This window comes from Protopterus annectens, chromosome 1.part0 (genome assembly GCF_019279795.1).
Source record: "Protopterus annectens isolate FY-2018-M chromosome 1.part0, PAN1.0, whole genome shotgun sequence".
NCBI lineage: Eukaryota > Metazoa > Chordata > Ceratodontiformes > Protopteridae > Protopterus > Protopterus annectens.
This window is the reverse complement of record NC_056725.1, coordinates 717,349,135-717,370,122: the sequence shown is the minus strand read 5'-3', so window position 1 is coordinate 717,370,122 and position 20,988 is coordinate 717,349,135. Positions and strand designations below refer to the sequence as shown.

At 38.5% G+C, this 20,988-nt stretch overlaps 1 protein-coding gene across 5 annotated transcripts in view; it reads left to right on the top strand.

Annotated features, from left to right (window-relative positions):
* LOC122794270 (RNA-binding protein Nova-1-like) overlaps positions 1–20,988 on the top strand; it is a 494,050-nt gene that overhangs the window by 470,720 nt on the left and 2,342 nt on the right. The window lies entirely within an intron of this gene.

The following is a 20,988-nucleotide window of genomic DNA, read 5'->3' as shown; positions in this document are numbered from 1 at the left end:
AAAAAAAAATAAGTACAATTATTTTAAGCTAGGCGGATAATTGTAACTATTGTTCATAATTCATAATTGTAGTATAAATCTTAACACTAAAGACATATTATTATAATATTGTAACATTTTTGTATTTTTATATTTTTCTGGCAATAGAATTATTTTAGAGCGGATCATTACCAAGTTTTACCCACTTTTTAAGTAAATTTCGTTCATAACGTTTTCACTATTTATATCACTTGTGCAGACAGCATTTTCTATATTAGAGCTGTTTTTTTTACTAAACATACTGTCTGTGGTAAAATAATTTATGCTATGTCTGTCACAGTTGTACTCAGTGATAATGGAACCCATGATATAAATGTATAAATAATATAATTTCTGTGATAAAATTATTTGTACTTATTCACATAATTAATAAATGTTCTTAGAGATGATAAGATGTATAATAACATTTAGTTTTCATTTTATTAAAAGTGAATACATGCACTTTAGCTGATTAAACCTAGACAGCTGTATTTGTTAACCATATCCACTGTTAACTGTGGGGAATATTGGCTCAAAGACCTGAAGAAAATGTGGAATAATATAAAATATATAATTGAGTCTTGCAAGGAAACTGCAAGTTGTTCTTCTGTTATGTTTGAAAATTAAGAAATAATATTTAACAAAGCACTGAGCTCATTCATAATAATGTCACACATTCCAGTCCCTAGGATATAGGAAATAGATTAGAACACAAATTTGGTGCCAACTTTACCTCGCCTTCCCAAAATTTTGTTCCCACTTTCTCTAAAATTTAGCTTCCCCCTGTAATCACCTTGGATGAAGTCTTACAATCCCTGTCAAAATCTAAAAATAATCTTTCTATGTGACCAGATAACATGCAAGGCTGCATTCTCATCAGTGCTAAGCATGGACTATACAAACTTAAATTGTTCAATCTCAGCCTATCCTCTACAGATTCAGGTAATTATACTCCCATCAGCCTATCCATCCTTTTATGCAAAGCCATAAAACATATCATAGCAAAACTCATTTGGCAACCTAACTGATCTAGACATTACTCACTTTGGTTTTATGAAGGACAGTTCTTGTCTCCTGAATTTAGTAAACTAACATTAAAAGGTTACAGAGGATATGGACACTGGTCACTCTGTACATGCTGCTTATTTTGACCTGTCCAAGGCATTTGATACCATCTCCTGTTTTAGTATTGCAGTCAAGCATAATATCAATCTCTACATTGTCTACTGAATTGCAAACTGGTCACCAACAGATCCAGTTACTGGTATCCTTTCTGAACTTAAAATTCTATTTGGTGTTGTATTACAGGTGTCATTGCTGGGCCATCACTTGTTTGGCATTTATTTTTTTAATATCCAAACCAATATTGCTGATGAGCAGTCGTCTAAGTTTGCCAATGACTACAAGCTGGGCACTGCTATCTGCTCATCAGATGATACTAAATTGCTGTAAAAATGCCTTGGACATTATTATACCTGTTGTACTGAAAACAGTATCAAGCTAAATGTAAAATACTGCAGGGTAGCAACATTCAGAACAAAAAGCTGTTCCCACCTCATAGAAGTTGTATTCTTCAAAGAGATGTGGTCATAAGACACGGGGTACTTAAGCGGGCAACTCTTTTTCATTCCAGCATCATGTTTTCACCTTAGAAAATATTGGTCTAGTTAATTTCCAAAGGAGTAATTTCAGGATCTGAAGATGTCATCTTACCACTGTAGTCTTCCCTTTTTAGCCCCATAATCAAATACAGTGCCCCCTTTGGTTTGTATAAATCCAAGCATATCTCTCAGCTGAAATTTTTAACCAAAAACGTCCTGAAATCCTTTAAGTTCCCTCTATATTAGCTCTCCTTATACTCTGCAGCATATCGGCTGCTCCAAGGTGACTTGTGTCTCATTTTTCTAGCCATGAAAGGCACAGTCCTACTAATTTTTTGCAAATCCAGTGGCTCTATAAATACCCATACTAGGGGCCTACCTTTTCACCAACAAATAAACAAGACTAGATGGAGGGACAGGTTCCTAATGCTATATGTTCCAGTTTATGGAATAATTTACCAGTAAAGGTCAAGCAAAGTACTGCTTTTCAACCTTTAAGTCTCAACTTGGTAATTGGATGGGCAGATGTACATTTACACCAGGATTATCATTTCTGGCCCTGCTTGATTGGGGAGATGGGCTCTATTTAGTACATGTAAAGGGTGGCAAGAACTTTTAAGTATGTCTGTTTAAAAGTGTATATGTACAGGCCTCTTATGGTTCCTGTGATCACATTCCTAGTATTGTTCCTATGTTCTTGTGCCACTGTTTTTAACTTCTGACTGGGAGAACATATGAAATGTGAGTAAACACAAACTTTGTAATTTACTGGTACTACAACCTGTCCTTAAAGTTCTGTTCTGATGGTAATTAAAGTTACACACACCTGTGCTGTATTCATTGGCCTCCTTCTTATTCTTCATCTTTGTGAATATGTGCAGGTAAACTTATGCCAGATTCCAATCAGTCATCAGAGTAGGTGAATCTTACATTTTGTAACAAATACATTGTATTAGCTCCCTTTAACCTGAGGAAAATTCAGAATAATTTTACCCTCTGTGTCCTAACAATGACTCCCAATGACCTGCAGAATGAGACATTATCCTGACATCAGTCTAAAATCAGAGACATTTAGACAAAGTTGCAGTCAACTTAGCATCATCAAAACCTGTAAGATTTATGCTCAGGGAATGTCTAACATCTGTAATGACCTAGGCCTTAAGCTCACACTTTGATGACATTAACATGCTCATTCACCACAACTGCTAGCTCTTTTTTGTCATGTAGCTAGGTCAAATTTTGACCCTTGCTGTGATCAATTTAAGTTCCTGTATTCACATGCTATTTGGTTTGAGACTGCTGACTGTAGAAACTCATTCAAATCATGCAGCAAATGTCAGAAGGAGATGTATTGGAAGATTGGTATGATGAACGATGTGACTGCTGATAGAACAGAGTTCATCATCTTGGATTTCATTCTGAAGATCATCAGTGGCTTATCCCGCCCAAAAGGAAGTCCCTGTTTCGCATGATCCATGATCCACACAGGGATGGTGATATCCTGCATTGTTGTTGACTGAATTCAAGTCCTGATCTGTTATTATGAAGACCAGTGAAGGCAGCATCTGGATTGCTTCTTTTACTTGTTTTCGGAATGATTATGATTGGACCATCCCTAGGACAATTCATACTAATCTCAGGAAACAGCCTGTTGACACACCCAGTCATGAATCACACTTACTCAATGTAAAGGCTTCATCTTCAAGGGTTTCCTTTCAAAGCCTTGCAGTAATGGTCAGCCTTTGTTGATGAGGAGTATGTATGTCAGTACTACAGCCAAGGCAAATTAATTCAGATATTTATTTGATTATTAGTGGGAGCCTTAGGTTCAGGAGCAGTTTACATGACATTACTGAGACCAGATCTGTCACATGCCTGTCCTCATCTATCCTTGGCTCTGGGATGTGTAAGGTTGCAAGTAGGCAACAGTTTGTCCAACATCCAACACAAGTAGATTATGTGCTAGCAGAGGCAACTGCAGAGTCCTTTAGTCATGGCTGCTGGAAGATATTGGGCTCCATGCCCCTTGAATTCTCTTGGGGAGTTTGTTGATGGCAAAGTTGTTGCTACTCATACAGTGAGGTCTTTGAGTCCTCAGGTTCCTTGAGAACCTCTTGTAATGGCCTCTGCTTAGCCTCTGTGTTAGACTCTTAACATGTTGCATGTATTGGTCTCTGTCCCTCTGTCCTTACCTAACAGCTGTGGAATGCCACACCTCTACCAATCTACTTATTGGCTTACATTCCTGAGCATGTTTTAAAGCAAAACACGTATAATACTGCATCCTGTTTAAAAAAGTAAAACACTAATATTGTTCAGTAAGAATTGTTTGTCACAATAATAAAAGTCAACACATATTCAAAGTAATTACATGAGTACAGTAATATGATGGAAAAAAACTCAGAACTTGTATTTTCCCCCTAGATCTTCAGAAGCAGCATGTCATATCTTCAAAACCATACAAGCTAGACACATAATATTAGCAGCACTTTATTCAGGCACACTTCAGCACTTTTCTGGGTGCTTGTTTTTTGAGACATTATAGAAAAGTAAAATATGATACATGTATCCTTAATTAAAAGCACTTAGTATCTCTCAAACTGTACAACCTGCAGTGCAAATGTCAATAACATTTCTGTTAAGCATCATCTGAGGTATCAACTAACACCACAGAGGGTTAAAGCTCTGACTTCTTACTGAGCTGCTTCCTTTTCCAGTGGTATAAGGTTTGAATCTTTCCACCTTCATTTGTCTACTGTGTGACCTTGAGCAACTTACTTAACCAAACAGTGCTTTGGTGCAATTGGAAATTTGGGCTAGGTTTCTTAATGGTCTCCTGGACTGCATGCCTAGTAACTACCTGTGAACCATGCAATAGTTTGCAAGTTACTTTAATATGGCAATATTAATGAAATTATGGAAATATTGCACATTTTCATAATGCTTAATGAACAATTTTGGGTATTTCCGGTGCAGTGCTTTATACATCGGCAGATGTAGTGTATGTTTTCCGTTTCATGCCATGATATTTCAAGTTGTGTTCCCCGGTAGTATGTAGCTAAGCTATGAACATTTTAATGTATCCATGAAAACATTTATAGTAAGTGACAAATTATGTCTAGTGTCATCCACTGCAGTGCATCCTAGACAAATATTGTTAGTGTTGTTTTGCTTCTCACAAATTCCCTTTTACACGTTACACATTATTAATTAATAAGTTATTTGTATTGGGAAACCACCCCCAATAAATATTTTACCATGAGCTGTGGTTATCAAGTGGAATTTCACACAAAAGAGATATCATTTGGAGCCAGCCTTTAAGGATTTAATGTTGGAAGTGCTAATACAGTCCCTATGAAGGCTGATGCCAGTTATTGGCCTTTGGCTGATAATGGTGGAAACTCCAAGCCATTATGAACCATTGAAACTGCATGTACAAACACTAATACTTTAGTAATAGGTGACTGTATTGCTAGGCATATGGACACAGGCCTCACCTCACCAGTCTAGATAAGAATAGGGTAATAGATGCCTTTCCAGAGCCAGGACTACGCCCACCCCCCCAGCTTGACAAATATGAATATGACTTGATAGTGGTCCATGTGGTGGTGAATGACCTTAGGTACTTTACACAGATGGATATGCAAAAGGATATAATTGGACTTGCTATGCATGTATCTACGACAGGAAAGGCACTAGTCATGAGTGATGTTTTGCCATCACCTAAAGTTATGTCATTATTTAAAGAAAAGATAATTGGCTGTAATAATTTGCTATGTTGCTGGTGTCATTCTAGGGTGATCCTATATGTGTTAGAATGGGTTGAGATAGCTGGCAAGCCTTTCTGCTTTGCCTAGGTTGGTTTACACCTTTCTTAGCAGGTTTTTCACATTCTAGCTAAAGTTTTTGCCACCCCCACAGTGCCTTTTTTAGTCACAGTCTTATCTTGTGGACATTCTGAGTAAATTCTAATTTGGAACACATTAAAGTAGCTCTACTCAATGCCATGAGTCTAAACAAAAAATGCTTAAACTTTAGGCTCTCCTGTAACTTGAACCCATTCTTATATGTACACTTATAAGGGCATGATTTCAGAGCAATGAAAGCACTCCGTTTATTCCTGGCTTTAGAGCCTATAATCCCTTCAGACTTACTGACAGTCATTGTGAGGTACCAATATTTGTCAATGGCATGATCACCTTATGACAGATTCTGCAGGACACCAAATCTTTCGACTGAGGGTCTTTGACTAGCCATCAGTAAGCTGGCTGGTTAACACTCCTAGTAGTCAGCATTCCCAGTGCTTCCTTAACATTATTTGTGAAGACTGTAAAATTATTGTTCATAAAATGTTTTTGTAATACTTTGGAACTTTTCCCCTGGGCCTCCACTAAAAATGGGCACTTACCCAGTTTGACTTTCCCAGTAATCAAATGTCAATAAATAAATAAATGCATAAATAAATAAATAAATCAGAGCGTAAATCAGTGATCTTTTCCTTTAAAACTGTGCTACTTCCTCTACAAGTAGCATATTTGTTACGGCCTGCTCAAAAATAAACATTCCACAGTTACTTGAACACCTAAATAAATTCCAGTGTAATCCTCCTCCAATGGATTCTTTTGCGAAAGGCCCTGCCTATGACTCCTTCTTTCACTTCAATAGTTATTGTCACCATTGAAATAACACCCCAACCCCTTGTGCAAAATGGGGTTATGGATGGATAATGCAATCTGTAACCACAACAAATATGAGAAGTTTAACAACAAACACTTCTGGTAGAATACCCATGTAAATAAATGATATAACAAATTAAATAAATGATTTAATGTGTATAACAAGTCTCATTCTTCTTTCTTTGAGATGGCACTTAGAATAGACACTTAAGCCAAAAATGAATGCAAGTCTTTCTTTAACTATGTATGTCAGGAAGTTAAGAACTAATGCCCAACAATGTTCAGACCTAGTGCACAATACTTTCCACTGTGACCCAAAAGAAATAGCTAGTGTCTTAGCTATTCATTCCACCCACAATTATCATAATTCCACATTTTCCACAGTCAAAACCAGCTCCTTTAGTTACTATGGAACAAGTCCTGTCAGCCCTCACTAAGAACACCTCATGCATGGGCTCAGATAACATACCAGGTTTCCTGATTATAAGTGCCATGTGTGGCCTATCTGCACCACTAATTAATCTCTTTAATGTAAACCTCTCCCCTGGGTACATTCCTGAAGCATGGGAAAGACACTTAAGTGCTGTTGCTGTACAAAGGTGGCCTAAAAATATACCCTGGTAGCTATAAAACCATTAGTCCCACTAGTACTCTATGTAAAGACAAGGAATGTATTATCTCAGTCTTCATTAACCTGGACATTATAAAAATCTGTTAACCAGGAATCTTCATTAATTTGGATTTGTCAAAGGAAGGTGCTGTTTCTTTATCCTCATTAATTTCTTTGACAAAATCGCCAAAGTAGTGGATATTGGTTATTCAGGACATTCTGCATATCTGAACCTAGCCAAGTCCCTTAACAATATTCCCAGCTGACATATTATTGATAAACCTATAAATATGAATATAATTCTTTATGTTGTGCAGTAGATAGCTAACTAACAACCTGGCAGAACACATAAGAGTTGAATGTACATTTCTGAAAGTAAAAATGTTAATAGTGGTGTACCAGAAGGGCTCCTTAATGGTCTCTCTCCTATTTGACATCTGTTTCTCAGACCTTCAATTCAACGCTTTTGGTTTACGGTTAGCTATGTTTGCAGACAACTGTAACCTGGGAGTTGTTATTTGATCTTCTACTGACTCACAATTGCTCCAACATGGGTAAGACCATGTTAACAATTGCTGAAAAGTGTAATAAGTTCATAGGTAAGTACTAGGCTAGCTGCCATTGTATGCCATTTTAAGCATAAGCAATTCCCTTTATTGTGTTGGAATTAAACTAAACCATTTGGTTAGTGATTGGGAATAACTGGGATCATACCATAGATAATTTGAATGGATCCATGCATGGGATAAAGCATTTAGGAGCTGCCTCTGTCCATTAGAAGTACAGGCAGCAGTCCTAGGGTACAAATTCTGATTCCCATCCATATATCCAAGTTGCACTGGAATATAGACCGGGATGAACTTTGTTTTATGTGGATAGGAAGTCTGTTACAGAGTAGTGGTATCCTCTGCTAGATATACCTGGCCTTCCAGACCATTCTGTTGATGTTGCAAAGGAGGTTTAGATCCTTTGACTGTTTATTTCTGATGCCATTTGACTTGTTGATGTGCAGTAAATCCATCAGTAGTAGGTTGGAGGATGCTTTGTATGCCAGAAACATGTCACCTCTTAGCAGTCTGTAGGATACCAAATATAGTGACAGGGCTTTGAGTCGGTCCATGTAGGACATGTTGTTTAGGCCTTGTATCCCTTTTGTAATGCATCTCTGTGGACATTACAGTTGTTGTGTGTGTCTGGACAGATACAACCCAAAGGGGGCATTATACTCAATGACTGGCCTAATTAGGGCTGAGTAAAGGAGGACAGTGACATTCCTACATCTAGACACAATCCCTTTGTTTATAAGCTGTAGGACTTTTCTTACAACAATGGACACACGTTGGTCAAAAGTTAGGTCGTTGTCAACATAAGTTCCCAAATTCAGAACAAGTGGGTCAACTCTTTGAGGAATATTGTTAATGTGATAGGTCCCTGGGATAGATGACTTCCCAAAGGTTATAGTAATGCATTTTTTGACATTTAGTTTCAGTCCATGATTTTGGCACTAGTTATTTATGTGGGACAAACCTTCCTGCAAGATGGCTAAGTCACTTGGGGATTCAATGACTGCTCCTAGCTTGCAGTCATCTGCAAACTTAGTCAGCCACAGCCCTTTGGTATTGGCTTTTACTTCATGAAATAGATACTAAACAGGACAGATCCCAGCACAGAACCCAGGGGCACTCCACTGGTGATTGGTCTCTTTGTGGAGGTACCTTCCCCTATCTTGATTTCTTTCCCCTATCTGTGAGCCAGTTGTCAGTCCAGCAGTTGATTTCCCAATATATCAAGTTCCCCAGACTTATAGGCTAGGTATTGACATTTCATTGATTTTGGGGTTTAGAGACCAGTGATGTTTTCCTCGCTCAGTTTCAAACTTTCTTTTTAACAATGTTGATGGAAACACTCTGGGAGCAGATGTCAGTTAGAAAGATGCTTTAATAGAAGTCAAACTTTGCATGAGAGAGTATTTAGCATCAGAGTTGTAGACATTTGAGAGTTTGACACTGATGCTTCTGATATGAGAGGTATCTGTGTTCATAGAATACATTGTATTTTAGGTCAGAACTAAAATATTCTGCTTCTTGGAGTGGCACAAAAAATTAAAAAGGACAGAACCAATGTCCCATTCATGGTAAGAAGAAGAAGGTGACCATGAGCTAACATATTCTCTGGTTACATTACAGATAACAGTGGTTATGGTTCCTTTTCTGATATTATTTTCCAGAAGACATGATTTTTGTAGCACAGTTAACTTAATGGAAGCATATGTTAAGAGGTTCTTCAAGACAAAATTGTCTCTTCTATATCAATATACATACAACTTTCAAAAATAGGTCAGGTTGGGCCTTTAGCCGCATTACCCCCTTATTTACTGCTTTCACAAAATTTCGGTGAAGGGTGACAGGAACCATTTGCCATGCCACCTGCTCCTACAAAATCTGACTGGATTTACCGAGTGCTTCAGGAATGCACGTATCTGTATACAATCCCAGTGGATGACTTAGCTTCATTTCAGTTTGAGTCCTATAAGGGTCAAGTGTGACATATGAATGGGGTCATTCTCCTCAGTCAAGAAAGCAGGATTCTTAATTGGTTTGGTAAACATTTTTTTGCTTTAGGCTGTCATGGTCACTAGGTTACTTAAGCAATAACCCATGCCTGGGTGAGGGTAATGCTGGATTTACCCATGGTTGGTGTGGTTTGGTCACGAGGGCAAAGCGAACATAGCGAGACTACAGCAACAGAGCTCTTCCGTTCTCTGTTGCTACCAAAAACACAAAAAAATCAAGACTTATACTAGTGGAAAAAGTCCGGGTGACTGGAACTTTTTCCATTAGTATAAGTCTGATTTACAACGGGCACGCTGACCAATCAGCATGCACGTTTGGAATATTAATGGGGGGGAGTCATTGTTTAATGACTCATATAGCACAGTACTAATGTGACATTTTAAAACAGACTGATGATCTGACTAAGGAGATTTCAGATATCTCCCTTGGAGAAAAAAATATTAAGATTGACCCTAATTGCAGATAAAGTTGTCTTTCATAATGCAGAAAGAAAGAAGTACTACTGCTTATGCATGAAAGCACACTTGGTCTGAGAATGAATGAATGTTGGGATGCCAGATATCCAATGGGTAGTTCATATATTACAGAAGAACCTTCCTCAGACACTGGCTAAGGTGGCATATGTACCCAGCACTAAACATTTGGATTCACATAGATGACAACAGTGGTTTCCATAACTAAAGGAAAAGGGATTAGCACTGTGACTCTACTCCATCCAACAGACCTACATGTAGGCAGTGTTTCTCTTCAGTAAAATGTCTATTTTACTTATGTGTTCTTGTCTTTCTCTTTGAGTCCACATCTTTTGTTGAAGGTCCATTCATAGCTTCAGGTTTTATTCTGACGAAACTATAGTAGACCATGACACCGCAGTACTCATTCATTAAGCCCTTAGAAATAAGACTCTGTCTACCTTCATAGTCTTTTTTCTCTTACTTAGTCAAAGGAGAAAAGACTTTTCCATTGCAGCTTAGCAACATGATTTGGATCTGAAGGTTATATTGATGATAATAGAATACATTTCTTATTTCAGCATTATTAAACACATATTATTGAATCATTAGCTCATAAAGGTTCATGAACTGTCACCATATCAAGGTGACACTCTCCATGGTTTTCCAGATCTTGCATGTCACAGTGATGAACACATCAGTGCATCAGTGGTTTTTGCATTAGATGGATACTGACTGTCATCTTTTGTTGACATGACTTATTGTGACAGTTCTGAAGGATGTTCTGTCAACACACATCTTCTGGAAGCCTTTCTGGAGGCCTTTTTGGATATTTCCCAGATGACTGATGTGTCATACTGTCATACATTCTGTGACTTATTACTCATCTAGAGCTGATGTCCGGTTTCCTTCCACCACTTAGCTATCTGAAGTTTTTACAATAAATTAGTTTGATTGCTCTTGTTTCCCCCAAACAATTTCTGATTGTTTCTAAAGGCCACTCTGTCAAATTCTCACCTTATTGCCTTCCTTTAAATCAGAAAGAGTCCTGCTTCATTTATAATAATAGAAGCTTTATCTGCATTTATTCTGTTTTAGTCTAGCTTACACCTAAACATTATCCTCAAGTGCCAACAATGAGGATGGTGTAGAAAGTGTGTTTTTTGTTCTTTTTCTCCCCTGCTGCTTGCCAGCCACCATCCTCCATTCAGCAATTGACCCATCAGTGGGTATGAGACATGACTAAGAGGAGTTTTCATGTAGTTATCCATCAGAGGTTTTTGTCTTGCAGCGCTAAAGCCCCACCTTCTTGGCAGCTGACATGTATCCTCACTACTACCCAAGTAGCTCAATAGTACCCGCCTCTGTCAGAATAATGTGCACTCTCTTCTACCCTACTGTCAAAGCAAGTAGGCAGAGGCTGTCCCCAAGTCTCTTGTCCAAGGGCTGCATGTTGTTTTCCTATCCTCAACAGTATCAAGCAATAGAACAGACTTGACCTTGACTCTCTGCCAGACTTGTACAGTGGAGTATTCCTATATTCCAATAAGGCCTAGGAGGGGAAACCTCTCAGAACAGTATTTACACTTCAGGCTGCTGTCTACACCTGGAGCACATTCCAGCTTCTCAAAAAGGCCACATAGTCTGTCTCCATTTTCTCCTACTACTTTTATGTTCAGCAAGATGCTTTAGGACTTCACATTCAGGACTGTGACTCAAGAAAGTCATGCCGTTGCTATGGCACAGCATTTAGGTGTTGTTGAGGACGTGATAGTCATCTGGGGTCTATGCAGTTTTTTTTTTTTTTTTTGCTATGGACATATGGACAGGCATTCTGTTCAGTGCTGAGTGTTGCTATTTGGTATCTTTTCTTTGCTCACAATGTATACGAGTATACAAGTTATGGTGGTTGATTTCCTGGTAGTGTGTCTGTCTTGTGAACTGCCATTGCTGCAAGTGTCTCCATAATTTATTTTTTATTTATTTTATTTTACATTTGTTTACCGGGCTAGTCCAACTGGATATATGTCCATTTTCAGTGGAGGCCCGGGGAGAAAAGCTCCACTACATACTACTAAACAATGTCAAGATATACATCAATATACAATAATAGGAAAACAAAAAACATATGCAATAAATCTTGAAACAGGTTGTATAAACTTTTGAGTAGAATCTAAATCTAGGATGATAAAAAAAAGAAAAGATGAAGAAAATTAAATACTCTGTTAGAGTATGTAGAAGAGAAGAAAGAGAAAGGTTGTTAAGGAATCAGATAGAGATGGAGAAAAAAAAGAGAGCTAACCAGGGTTATGACAAGAACAGAGCCAAAGTTAGGGATGTAAGGTCTCGTGGTAACTTGTTCCATATTTTGCCAATTGAGTTGGAAAATGTGGAGTCACCTGCTGAATTTTTGGATCGGGATGTTTGGACCAGTATTTTGTTGGTGGAGCATAGGTACCTCTGATTGTTATAGGGCGTTATGAGGGTGGAGAGTATTGGGGTGTTGTCAGGGTGATGTAGGGCATTATGGGCAATAGTGAGTTGATAGTATTGTATGAGGTGTGGTAGTTCCAGCCACCCAAGCTTCTTGAGATTTAAACAATGATGAGTTCTATATGGAGAGGCAGTTGCTAATCTGGCAATATTATTATATGATGTAGTAAGTTTATTAAGATTATGTTTAGAAAGATTTGTGTATATGGAGGAAGCATATAAAAGGGTTGAGATTAAGTGGGTTCTAGCTATTGTAGTTTTGGCTTCAGGATTAAGAAAAGATTTGATTCTGTAGAGAGAGCCTAGTTTTCTGTTGGTAGATTTTATTGTAAGATTAATATGATTGTCAAATTTTAATTGATTGTCAATAGTGATACCCAAGAGTTTTGTTGTTTGGTCAGGAGAGATAATGGTCCCATTATCAGATGTTAGCGTGAAATGGATAGAGGTAGACAAGTGGGTGGGTGAAAAGAGCAAGAGTTTGGTTTTCTTGGGGTTAAGGAGAAGACAATGATTAGAGAACCATTGTTCTATAGTTGAGAAGGTTTTTTGTGTGAGAGAGTGAAGTTCTGACTGCGTTGAGGCTGAGCAAATGATGGTAGTGTCATCTGCATATTGAATGCAAGTTGTTTGTGGAGTAGCTAGATGAAGTTCATTAATGAAAATGGAAAACAAAAGGGGACCTAAAATAGAGCCCTGAGGGACTCCTATAGTGGTGGGGAGAAGATCGGAGAGTTGGTTGTCCCATAGAACTGCTTGTTTGCGGTTGTCTAGGTAAGATGTGAACCAGCATAAGGCAGGGTTATCTAGAGAGAAACATTTTAAATGATGGAGAAGAAGCTGGTGATTGACCATGTCAAAGGCTTTGGACAAGTCTACGAAGAATGCCGATGAAGGAGTATTATTGTTGCGGTTTTTGTTAATTGAGTCGATGAAGGATAGTAAGGCTGTGCTAGTACTATGGTATGGTCGAAACCCATGTTGGCAATTAGCCAGGAGTTTATGGTCTAGTAGATGATTTAGTAACTGTTTGTGGATACACATCTCCATAATTTTTGCAAGCGGAGATAGTAATGCTATAGGGCGGTAGTTAGAATACTCAGTAGAGTCACCTCCTTTAAAAAGAGGGATAATATAAGAGATTTTCCAGACTGATGGAATTGTACTTTCTTTTATTGTCCTGTTAATAAGTATAGAGATGGGGTATGCTAACGCTTTTGCACCTAGTTGGAGGTATTCTGCTGGTAATCGGTCAGCAGAGGGGGTTGTAGGTTTTAGTTTATGAAGTAAGGACAATATTTGAGAAGTGGGTATGGGTTTAAGGTGAAATGGGGGGGGGGAATAGAGCTAGGTGTAAATAGTTTGGAGGTATCTGGGTTTTGTTGATTAGCTAGGTTTAGTATGGCAGAAGTAAAGAAAGTGTTAAAGGCATTAGCTGTTTGTAAGGGGCAGTCGGGGTCAGAGCCAGATGGGTTTGGTGTGGCAACTTTACCAGGGGATAATAGTTTATTGATAGAGGACCAAAATTTATGTGGTTGGTGTGGTGAAGATTGCTGAAGCTGAGTATAGAAGTTCTTGAGGACGTGATAGTCATCTGGGGTCTATGCAGTTTTTTTTTTTTTTTTGCTATGGACATATGGACAGGCATTCTGTTCAGTGCTGAGTGTTGCTATTTGGTATCTTTTCTTTGCTCACAAAAAACAATGAAAAGATCCAAGTCCCACTCACAAGATTATCTTTACTATCAGATATTTCTGCTTATAGCTCAGACTTTAGTGTACTTCAGTAAAAATCCATCAGACGGTCCAGACTCAGCCTTCTTCCTCTTGTGGAAGGTGAGGAGTCATTGCCCATACATTCTTCGAATTAAACTGAGATCATTTTTTGTTGTCAGACCTTTATCCCAAGATTTTGGAATTGTGGACCATGTCTGCCAGTATCTGAAAATGTCTTCTTTTCCTGCAGTAAATCCATTACAAGAACCGAAAGCTAATGCTTCACTAACACATGGAAGAGTTTGCCTCATCTTTTTCATTGATCATTAGACCTCAAGGTCTGGAGAACCTATATAAACCACCTGGAATTACAAGCAGTTCTTCATGATGTGGAAGGAGAGCAACTTCTTCTTCTGTGGACATAAAAGTAATTCATTGCTTGCTCCATTAAGAATCAGGACAGGATAGAGTGCATTAATACTCCCTGTGTGGAGAGGCAGTTTGTGTTTAACAGTGAGCAATAGACACAAAAATACCTGTATGCAGTTAAACTCTAAGAACATTTGAATGTGCTGTTGATTTCCCTGAGCTACATTTCTTGTCTTCTTCTAGAGAAGAAAGAATTGGGAACACTATATAGTCATTGTCTTCTTTTTGTGATGTACTGTGAAGAGGAAACAACTTGCCATTCAGATTTGTTTCTTCCACTGCTGGTTTCCATCCACTGGCGCATGAAGGAGCTGATATTGGACCCTTCCTCTTTTTCTGTCCATCTTCCTGCAATTCCCTCTGATTCTATGCCTAATTACAACATTTTGGCAATAAATACAAAGGCTATCCATAACCACTCCATGGCAGCTGAGAACGATGTGACTTCAGACTGCCAAGTCCCTGACAGTTCTGAAAACTATCCTAGTGCAAGTAAAAGGACTCCCACTTAGATGGCATGACATCCTCAGGGCCCATTAAGCATTCCATCTGGATTCTCAGAGGTGATTGAGGCTGCCGCAAAGCCTTACTCTCTTCAGAAATGTTCTGTTTCATGGAAGAGGTTTATCATTTTGGTGTAGAGGTATCCTGTGTAGCTTCAATCTTTCAGTTTGTAAACAATACCAATCAAAGATAACTGCATGATGTGATTTTCATTTATTTCATGCGCAGCGGCTATGTCTCTGCATCTCTGCTCATTGTTTTGTACTGGAGGGCAGAATAATTGGCCAGTACCATCTAGTTAATCAGTTCCTTAAGTAGTTCTCTCATTTCAGTTATATTAATGATACCTTCTCTTCCTTGGGAGCTTAACGTCAGGAGTGACAGACTGAGCCCTCCTCATTTACAACCTGTTTGTTCTTTGGTTCTGCTTTATTTCTTGGAAGATGCTTTTTTGGACGCATTTCCTCTCGACTTCAGTTTACAGGAAACGTATGTCTGGTCTTTTAGTCCATTTATCTCCCTGATTTCTTTCCCAAAACCAGGGGAGAGACAGCACTTCAAATCCTGGATATTTAGCACCAGATCAGGCTTTACCTGTGCACAGTGCATACATTTAGGAAAACAGAAGAGCTCTCTGTCTCGGTGTCTCAGATGTAATGGGATGGTAGGGAGCTGCTTGTAGTAGCCATGCAAATCCTTTTCAAAGGTATGCCTTAATATGGTGGACATCTATTTAGAAAATCTGCACTTAAAGTCCACTCCATCAAGGACATAGCTGCAGTAACCACTTGGTCATTGCTTGACACCTTCAGACACTATTCTTTTTTATTCTTTTTACCACCATTTCTGCTGAACAACACCCTCCTCAGAGAAGGGTCCATTGATTTGCTGGAGAGAGGTGAGAGCCAATCAAAGGGAGAACATTATTCAGGCAGGCATTTATATTTTTTGTACCCCTTTCTACCTCACTGTTTTACTCCCCCTAACTAGGAGAAGGATTATCCTTGTCTTAAGAGTCAGAGGCTTTGGCCTCATCCCCTGTACTGGGGCCTTTTACATTTCACAGCAAACATAACTGTCCCAGGATGGAGAACTACCTGATGTTTCCTTCACCACAGCCATTGTCAGTTTTCAAGGTGGGGCTCAGAAGTGTTTTGAATGTCCTAACTCCACCTGTGGTGTCTTATGTGTGCACTTACATCAACATCGTCATCATCAGTGTTGTAATGCCACTCATCCACACATTTGTGCTTCTGCATACTCACAGTGTAAGCTACCATTACTGACTCGGCTAAGGTAAGTGTAAGTCCTCCATCTGATGCTGAGTACAGGGAACCTCATGCTCCAAATGTCAGTACTGCAGTGATCAGACTGCCTGCTCCACCCAGAATAGGTGAGTCAGTGCTGGCAGCTCATTGAACTCTCCTTCACCTGACTTCTCCCGCACCTGAGCTAATAATCAAGATTGGGTTATCTGGGTTATAGTCTGGGTTATATTCCCATATGCCATAGAGCTGGCTGCATTTTCAAACAGTATTGCTTGAACTGCAATTCCAAGAGTCACTCCTCCTTTGTCACTTTGGTGTTATAGGATCAAGCCTTTGTAGTTTTCACTTTTTGACTATTCTTCATTTCTGTTATCCCAGGAAGTCTAACTTTAAATGTTTTGAGTTCCTTCCAACAGTTAATCATTTATGAACCTCCCCAAATGAGTTATAAATGATGTTACTCACCATATTATTTGACTTGTGAAGGGGACTTCTTGACACAGAGCCATAACCAGGATGTGGAGAAGGGGGCAGCTGCTTGGGGACATGATCGGCAAGTACTGATGCTGCATTAGCACAGTACCGCACTTGTAATGCTTTATGAAAGTCACAATATCTGCTTTCGTGAAGCTCTGAAGTGGGCAATGTGTGGTGATTTAACTACAGCATCCTGCTTGTTACTTTGCCAATTTTTTGTCAAACAGCTTGCTATGGTTTCAGAGGAGCAGCAGAAGAGTTTTATTTTATTTATTTATTTTGGTCTTCAAACTTTGAGGAAAAGCCTCTTTTTTGTTAATCTCCTCAACTCTGATTTGCAGGGGACAGCAGTTTGTGAAACTGGACAGGGTGCCAGATGATATAGCTACAGTTTGATCGTGAAGTCATCCTGTCTGGATGGATCTACATCACAATTTGCTGGAGAGGTAGTCCCTTCAAGTCCAGTAATCTATTATAACCATTGTGTATTACCGTTTCTGTTTCCTGTGCTCAGCCATTAAATAGGGTCAAACTTTGTTAAGCAGGTGCTAAGAATGCTGTAATAGATATATGCATGATACCATGTCATATGTTGCTTGGATGCATGCACAACCTTGGGTTATATCTGTTATATACAGTAAATTTTATGATGTAGAAGAGAGAGAGAGACAGCAGTGTGTGTTTTCATGTGGTCCTTTGTTTTTTGAAGGCACAAAGTTTCATCACTCAGCATTATTAATATCATGTTAGCAATCTGTCCTCAAAAGATTTCTCATCAGAAAAGTTGAACAAATTTAACGTAAACCTTCAACATTCCTTGTATATTTTATAGTTACATTTTTTACCCAGCTGAAGCTAACATACATATAGTTTACTGTTGGAGAAATGATACAGATATGTCCCAAAACTGGGAGTTTTATATATGCATTGTCATCTGCTTTTAAGAAACCAATAACTTTAATGGCTTAAGAGATACTGCTGGTGCTGCCATGTACAGAGAGGTTGCAGAGAAATTAAGATTAAATTCTGCTGCTGGGCACAAATTCCATACTGTCAGAATGTGCATATTTTGCTTTTTTTTTTTGTTGTAGAATAAAAGTTGTTGAGTTTTTGATGAATAGCAGTAGGTGTTGAAAATAGTATATATACAAATAAACAGTTGGATTCTAGTTAGAGTCTGCAAGATTTCAAAATAAATAAAGTTGTAGAGGGACAGCACAGTAGTTCAGAATTAGTTTGGCTAACTTAAAATAATATTCCAGTTCAGTTCCTGGCTGGGATACATTCTTTGAGGACTCTGGATGTCCTCCCTGTATCGACTCCACGTGGATTTTTACTTAGTGTTCGGGTAACATCTCACAGATGTACTTGGAAAGGAAACAGTGCGGTTTGAATACCATTTCAGATTCTTGAAATGATCTGATTGGTGTTTTATGAAAAAGTTTATTTATTAATAGGTAGATATTCATGAAATCTTCAACCAAGTATCAGTTATTTTGACTGCTGCATGTGTGCTGCTTTCTTACCTGTGTGCTGTCCACACCGACAGTGATTTTATTGTCAGGGTTCTGTTGTGTATATCTCAAGGTAAGGGTGTATGGAGTACCATACATGCTATGTCCTACAGTTCACCTCTTCAGACAAAAAATGCTGGCAAAAAAAGACAAACTGTGGAGCTTTGCAAGGAAGTATATATTTTTTTATTTGTGCCCATTCGATTCTCAGTTGGAGCGTCTTCTGTGTGGCGACATGCGTGAATGGGCGTTCCTTCGTTGAAGGTTGTGCGTTAGGCCCGGCAAGCCAGCACGTCAAAATCTACTGCCAATCATTAGCAGACCGGAGTTCCGCTGTGGCGACCCCTAACCAGGAAAAGCCGAAAGAAACAAACAAACAAAGTTGTTGTTTTAAAGCTGATGGGTTATTGTCAGTTTCCAACACAACAGAGGACTCCCTATTCAAGTTTATTTTTGCATTCCATAATATCTCATATGCATATAGGATATACATCAAGAAGTCGAGGAATGTCTCCTGTGGAGACAATTGAATGAGTATAAGATACGGACTTTTTGGCGTATTTGTTTCTGGACTGAGGTATTGCAAATAGAAATGCGTCCTCAGCAGTTATCAGAGCTGGTTAAAACTTGCTGCTGCTGCTGTCAAAAGATGGTATATACCCCCATACCTCTGTCTTAAGCTGTTTCTCCCCTCCCCCAGCCACTCTACTGCTGATCTTCCAGACTTGGAGAAACACTGACCCTCTTTTCAGTTCTGCGTCAATGCAGTAGCTCAGTTTCCATGGCAACGCTGACCCAAGGGAAGTGATGCTTTCATACAAAGGTCTTTGTGCATCTGATGATACGTGGCCTGAATTGGAAAATAACATTAAAACAAGATCCCTGAGGGGAACATGTACCTATTGAAAGTAAAGTGATGAATTGAGGTGTTTCAGTCCATTTAGGGAGGGGTGAAGCTTTCCATGTTGGATCAGGTGTTTTGATCCTCAATTCAGAGCTGCTAGGATGTAGTGCATACTTGCAAATTGTATCTGGAGTTATAATAACCATTAACAAAGGTACGCTGAACTTCAGCTATTAAAAGGAGTGTCCTTCGAAATGGGGACAACTTCAGTATTCCCTTTCAAGCACATTACTCAATACATTTCTTTTCTTAATGGTCAGTCACATCTTGCCTCACATACCTTAAAGACAGCTTTGGAAAATTAGATGCACTGCTTTTTCTTATTACTAACCATGATCAGTGAGTGCAACGTGCATTTTATCCATTTCCTAAAGAAATTACGCCTTCATTGTATTATTTATTTAGATATTGTTTGTCAAAGCATTATACTGTAAGAAGTAGGGATAAAATATGTTTGGCAAAATCCAAAGAATTGTGCCAATGGAGACATACAAATGTATTATTATGCAGGTCATAGCCTGTATATATTTATTTAGCATTTATGTACTGGGATAGTCTGACTAGGCATAGACCTTTTCAGAAGATGCCTTCGGAAAAAGACTGCACGCAAAACGTCAGTGTCATTTGTTTCCTTGTCTTCCTTCTCTTCCTTCTCTGAATTATTGCCATGCTGAATAGATCCCACTGTTATATATAATGATTGCATGTTACATCATTCTCTTCACCTCTTGCTAATACAGCGCTGGCTTCCTTGAAGGTGTCTTTATACAATAAATGCCAGTCTAAAACAATAGGTCAAGATTATGTAGTTGCTGTTTAGATAAGTAGTATCATATACATGGATGCTTTAATACAGCCTTTTTATTTATGTGTTAAAATCAGTTAGTTAGCTTATCCAGTTATCAAACAAGTACCACGGTAACACTTTTTGCAGAAGCAAAGTGCTGTGTTAAAACTATAATTAGCATAAATTTCTGTTAGCCATTCTATTTACAAACATTTTGGTGATCAAGCAAAAAAAAAAACAACAAAAAAAAATAAATTACAAAAGCAATTGATGAACAGTGTTAACCTTTGTTACAGTAACAGTGTTTATTAACTGAGAGTTTTTCACACCCAGCATTTTTGTTACTAATATATGCATCAGAGTAGATTTTTTATATCCAAGGTTCTCTTTATTAAGTTTATTAGAAAATCCATAAGTGCATAGCTCACACTGTAAGTGCAAACAGGAACAGAGAACTCATGATCTCATCCTTTCAGTCTGTGATTAACTGATGAACAGACCTATGGGTAGCAACATTTTTTATATAATCTAGTACCATTTGTAAGTACATATAATCCACTTGTGCACTTCAGCCAATCATGCTGGTTTCTCAGGTTACTTGATTTAGAACTGCTTACCAACCCAAGCCCACTTTAGTTCCAGCAATGCACAGTCTAGCTTCTCACTGTTCAGTAGATAGAAAATCTTCTCAAACTTTGGCTCCCCATTCAGTAGAATTGTAACTGACACACAGACTGGGCAGTATAGCTTAACAGTACATCCATAATCTCGAAGATGAGATACCGCTACTTGCTTGAGAGCCTGACCTCTAGTCCAATATACTCTAAACTCATAATGTTTCCATGCTACATTAATTTGTTTTCCAAGCTACACTCTGCCCCCTCACTACATTGCTAAGCCTCTTTTCAGTCCCTCTATTGCAGTACTTTTCTTCTTTCTCTCCCACATTTTATTGTAACTCCCAGTC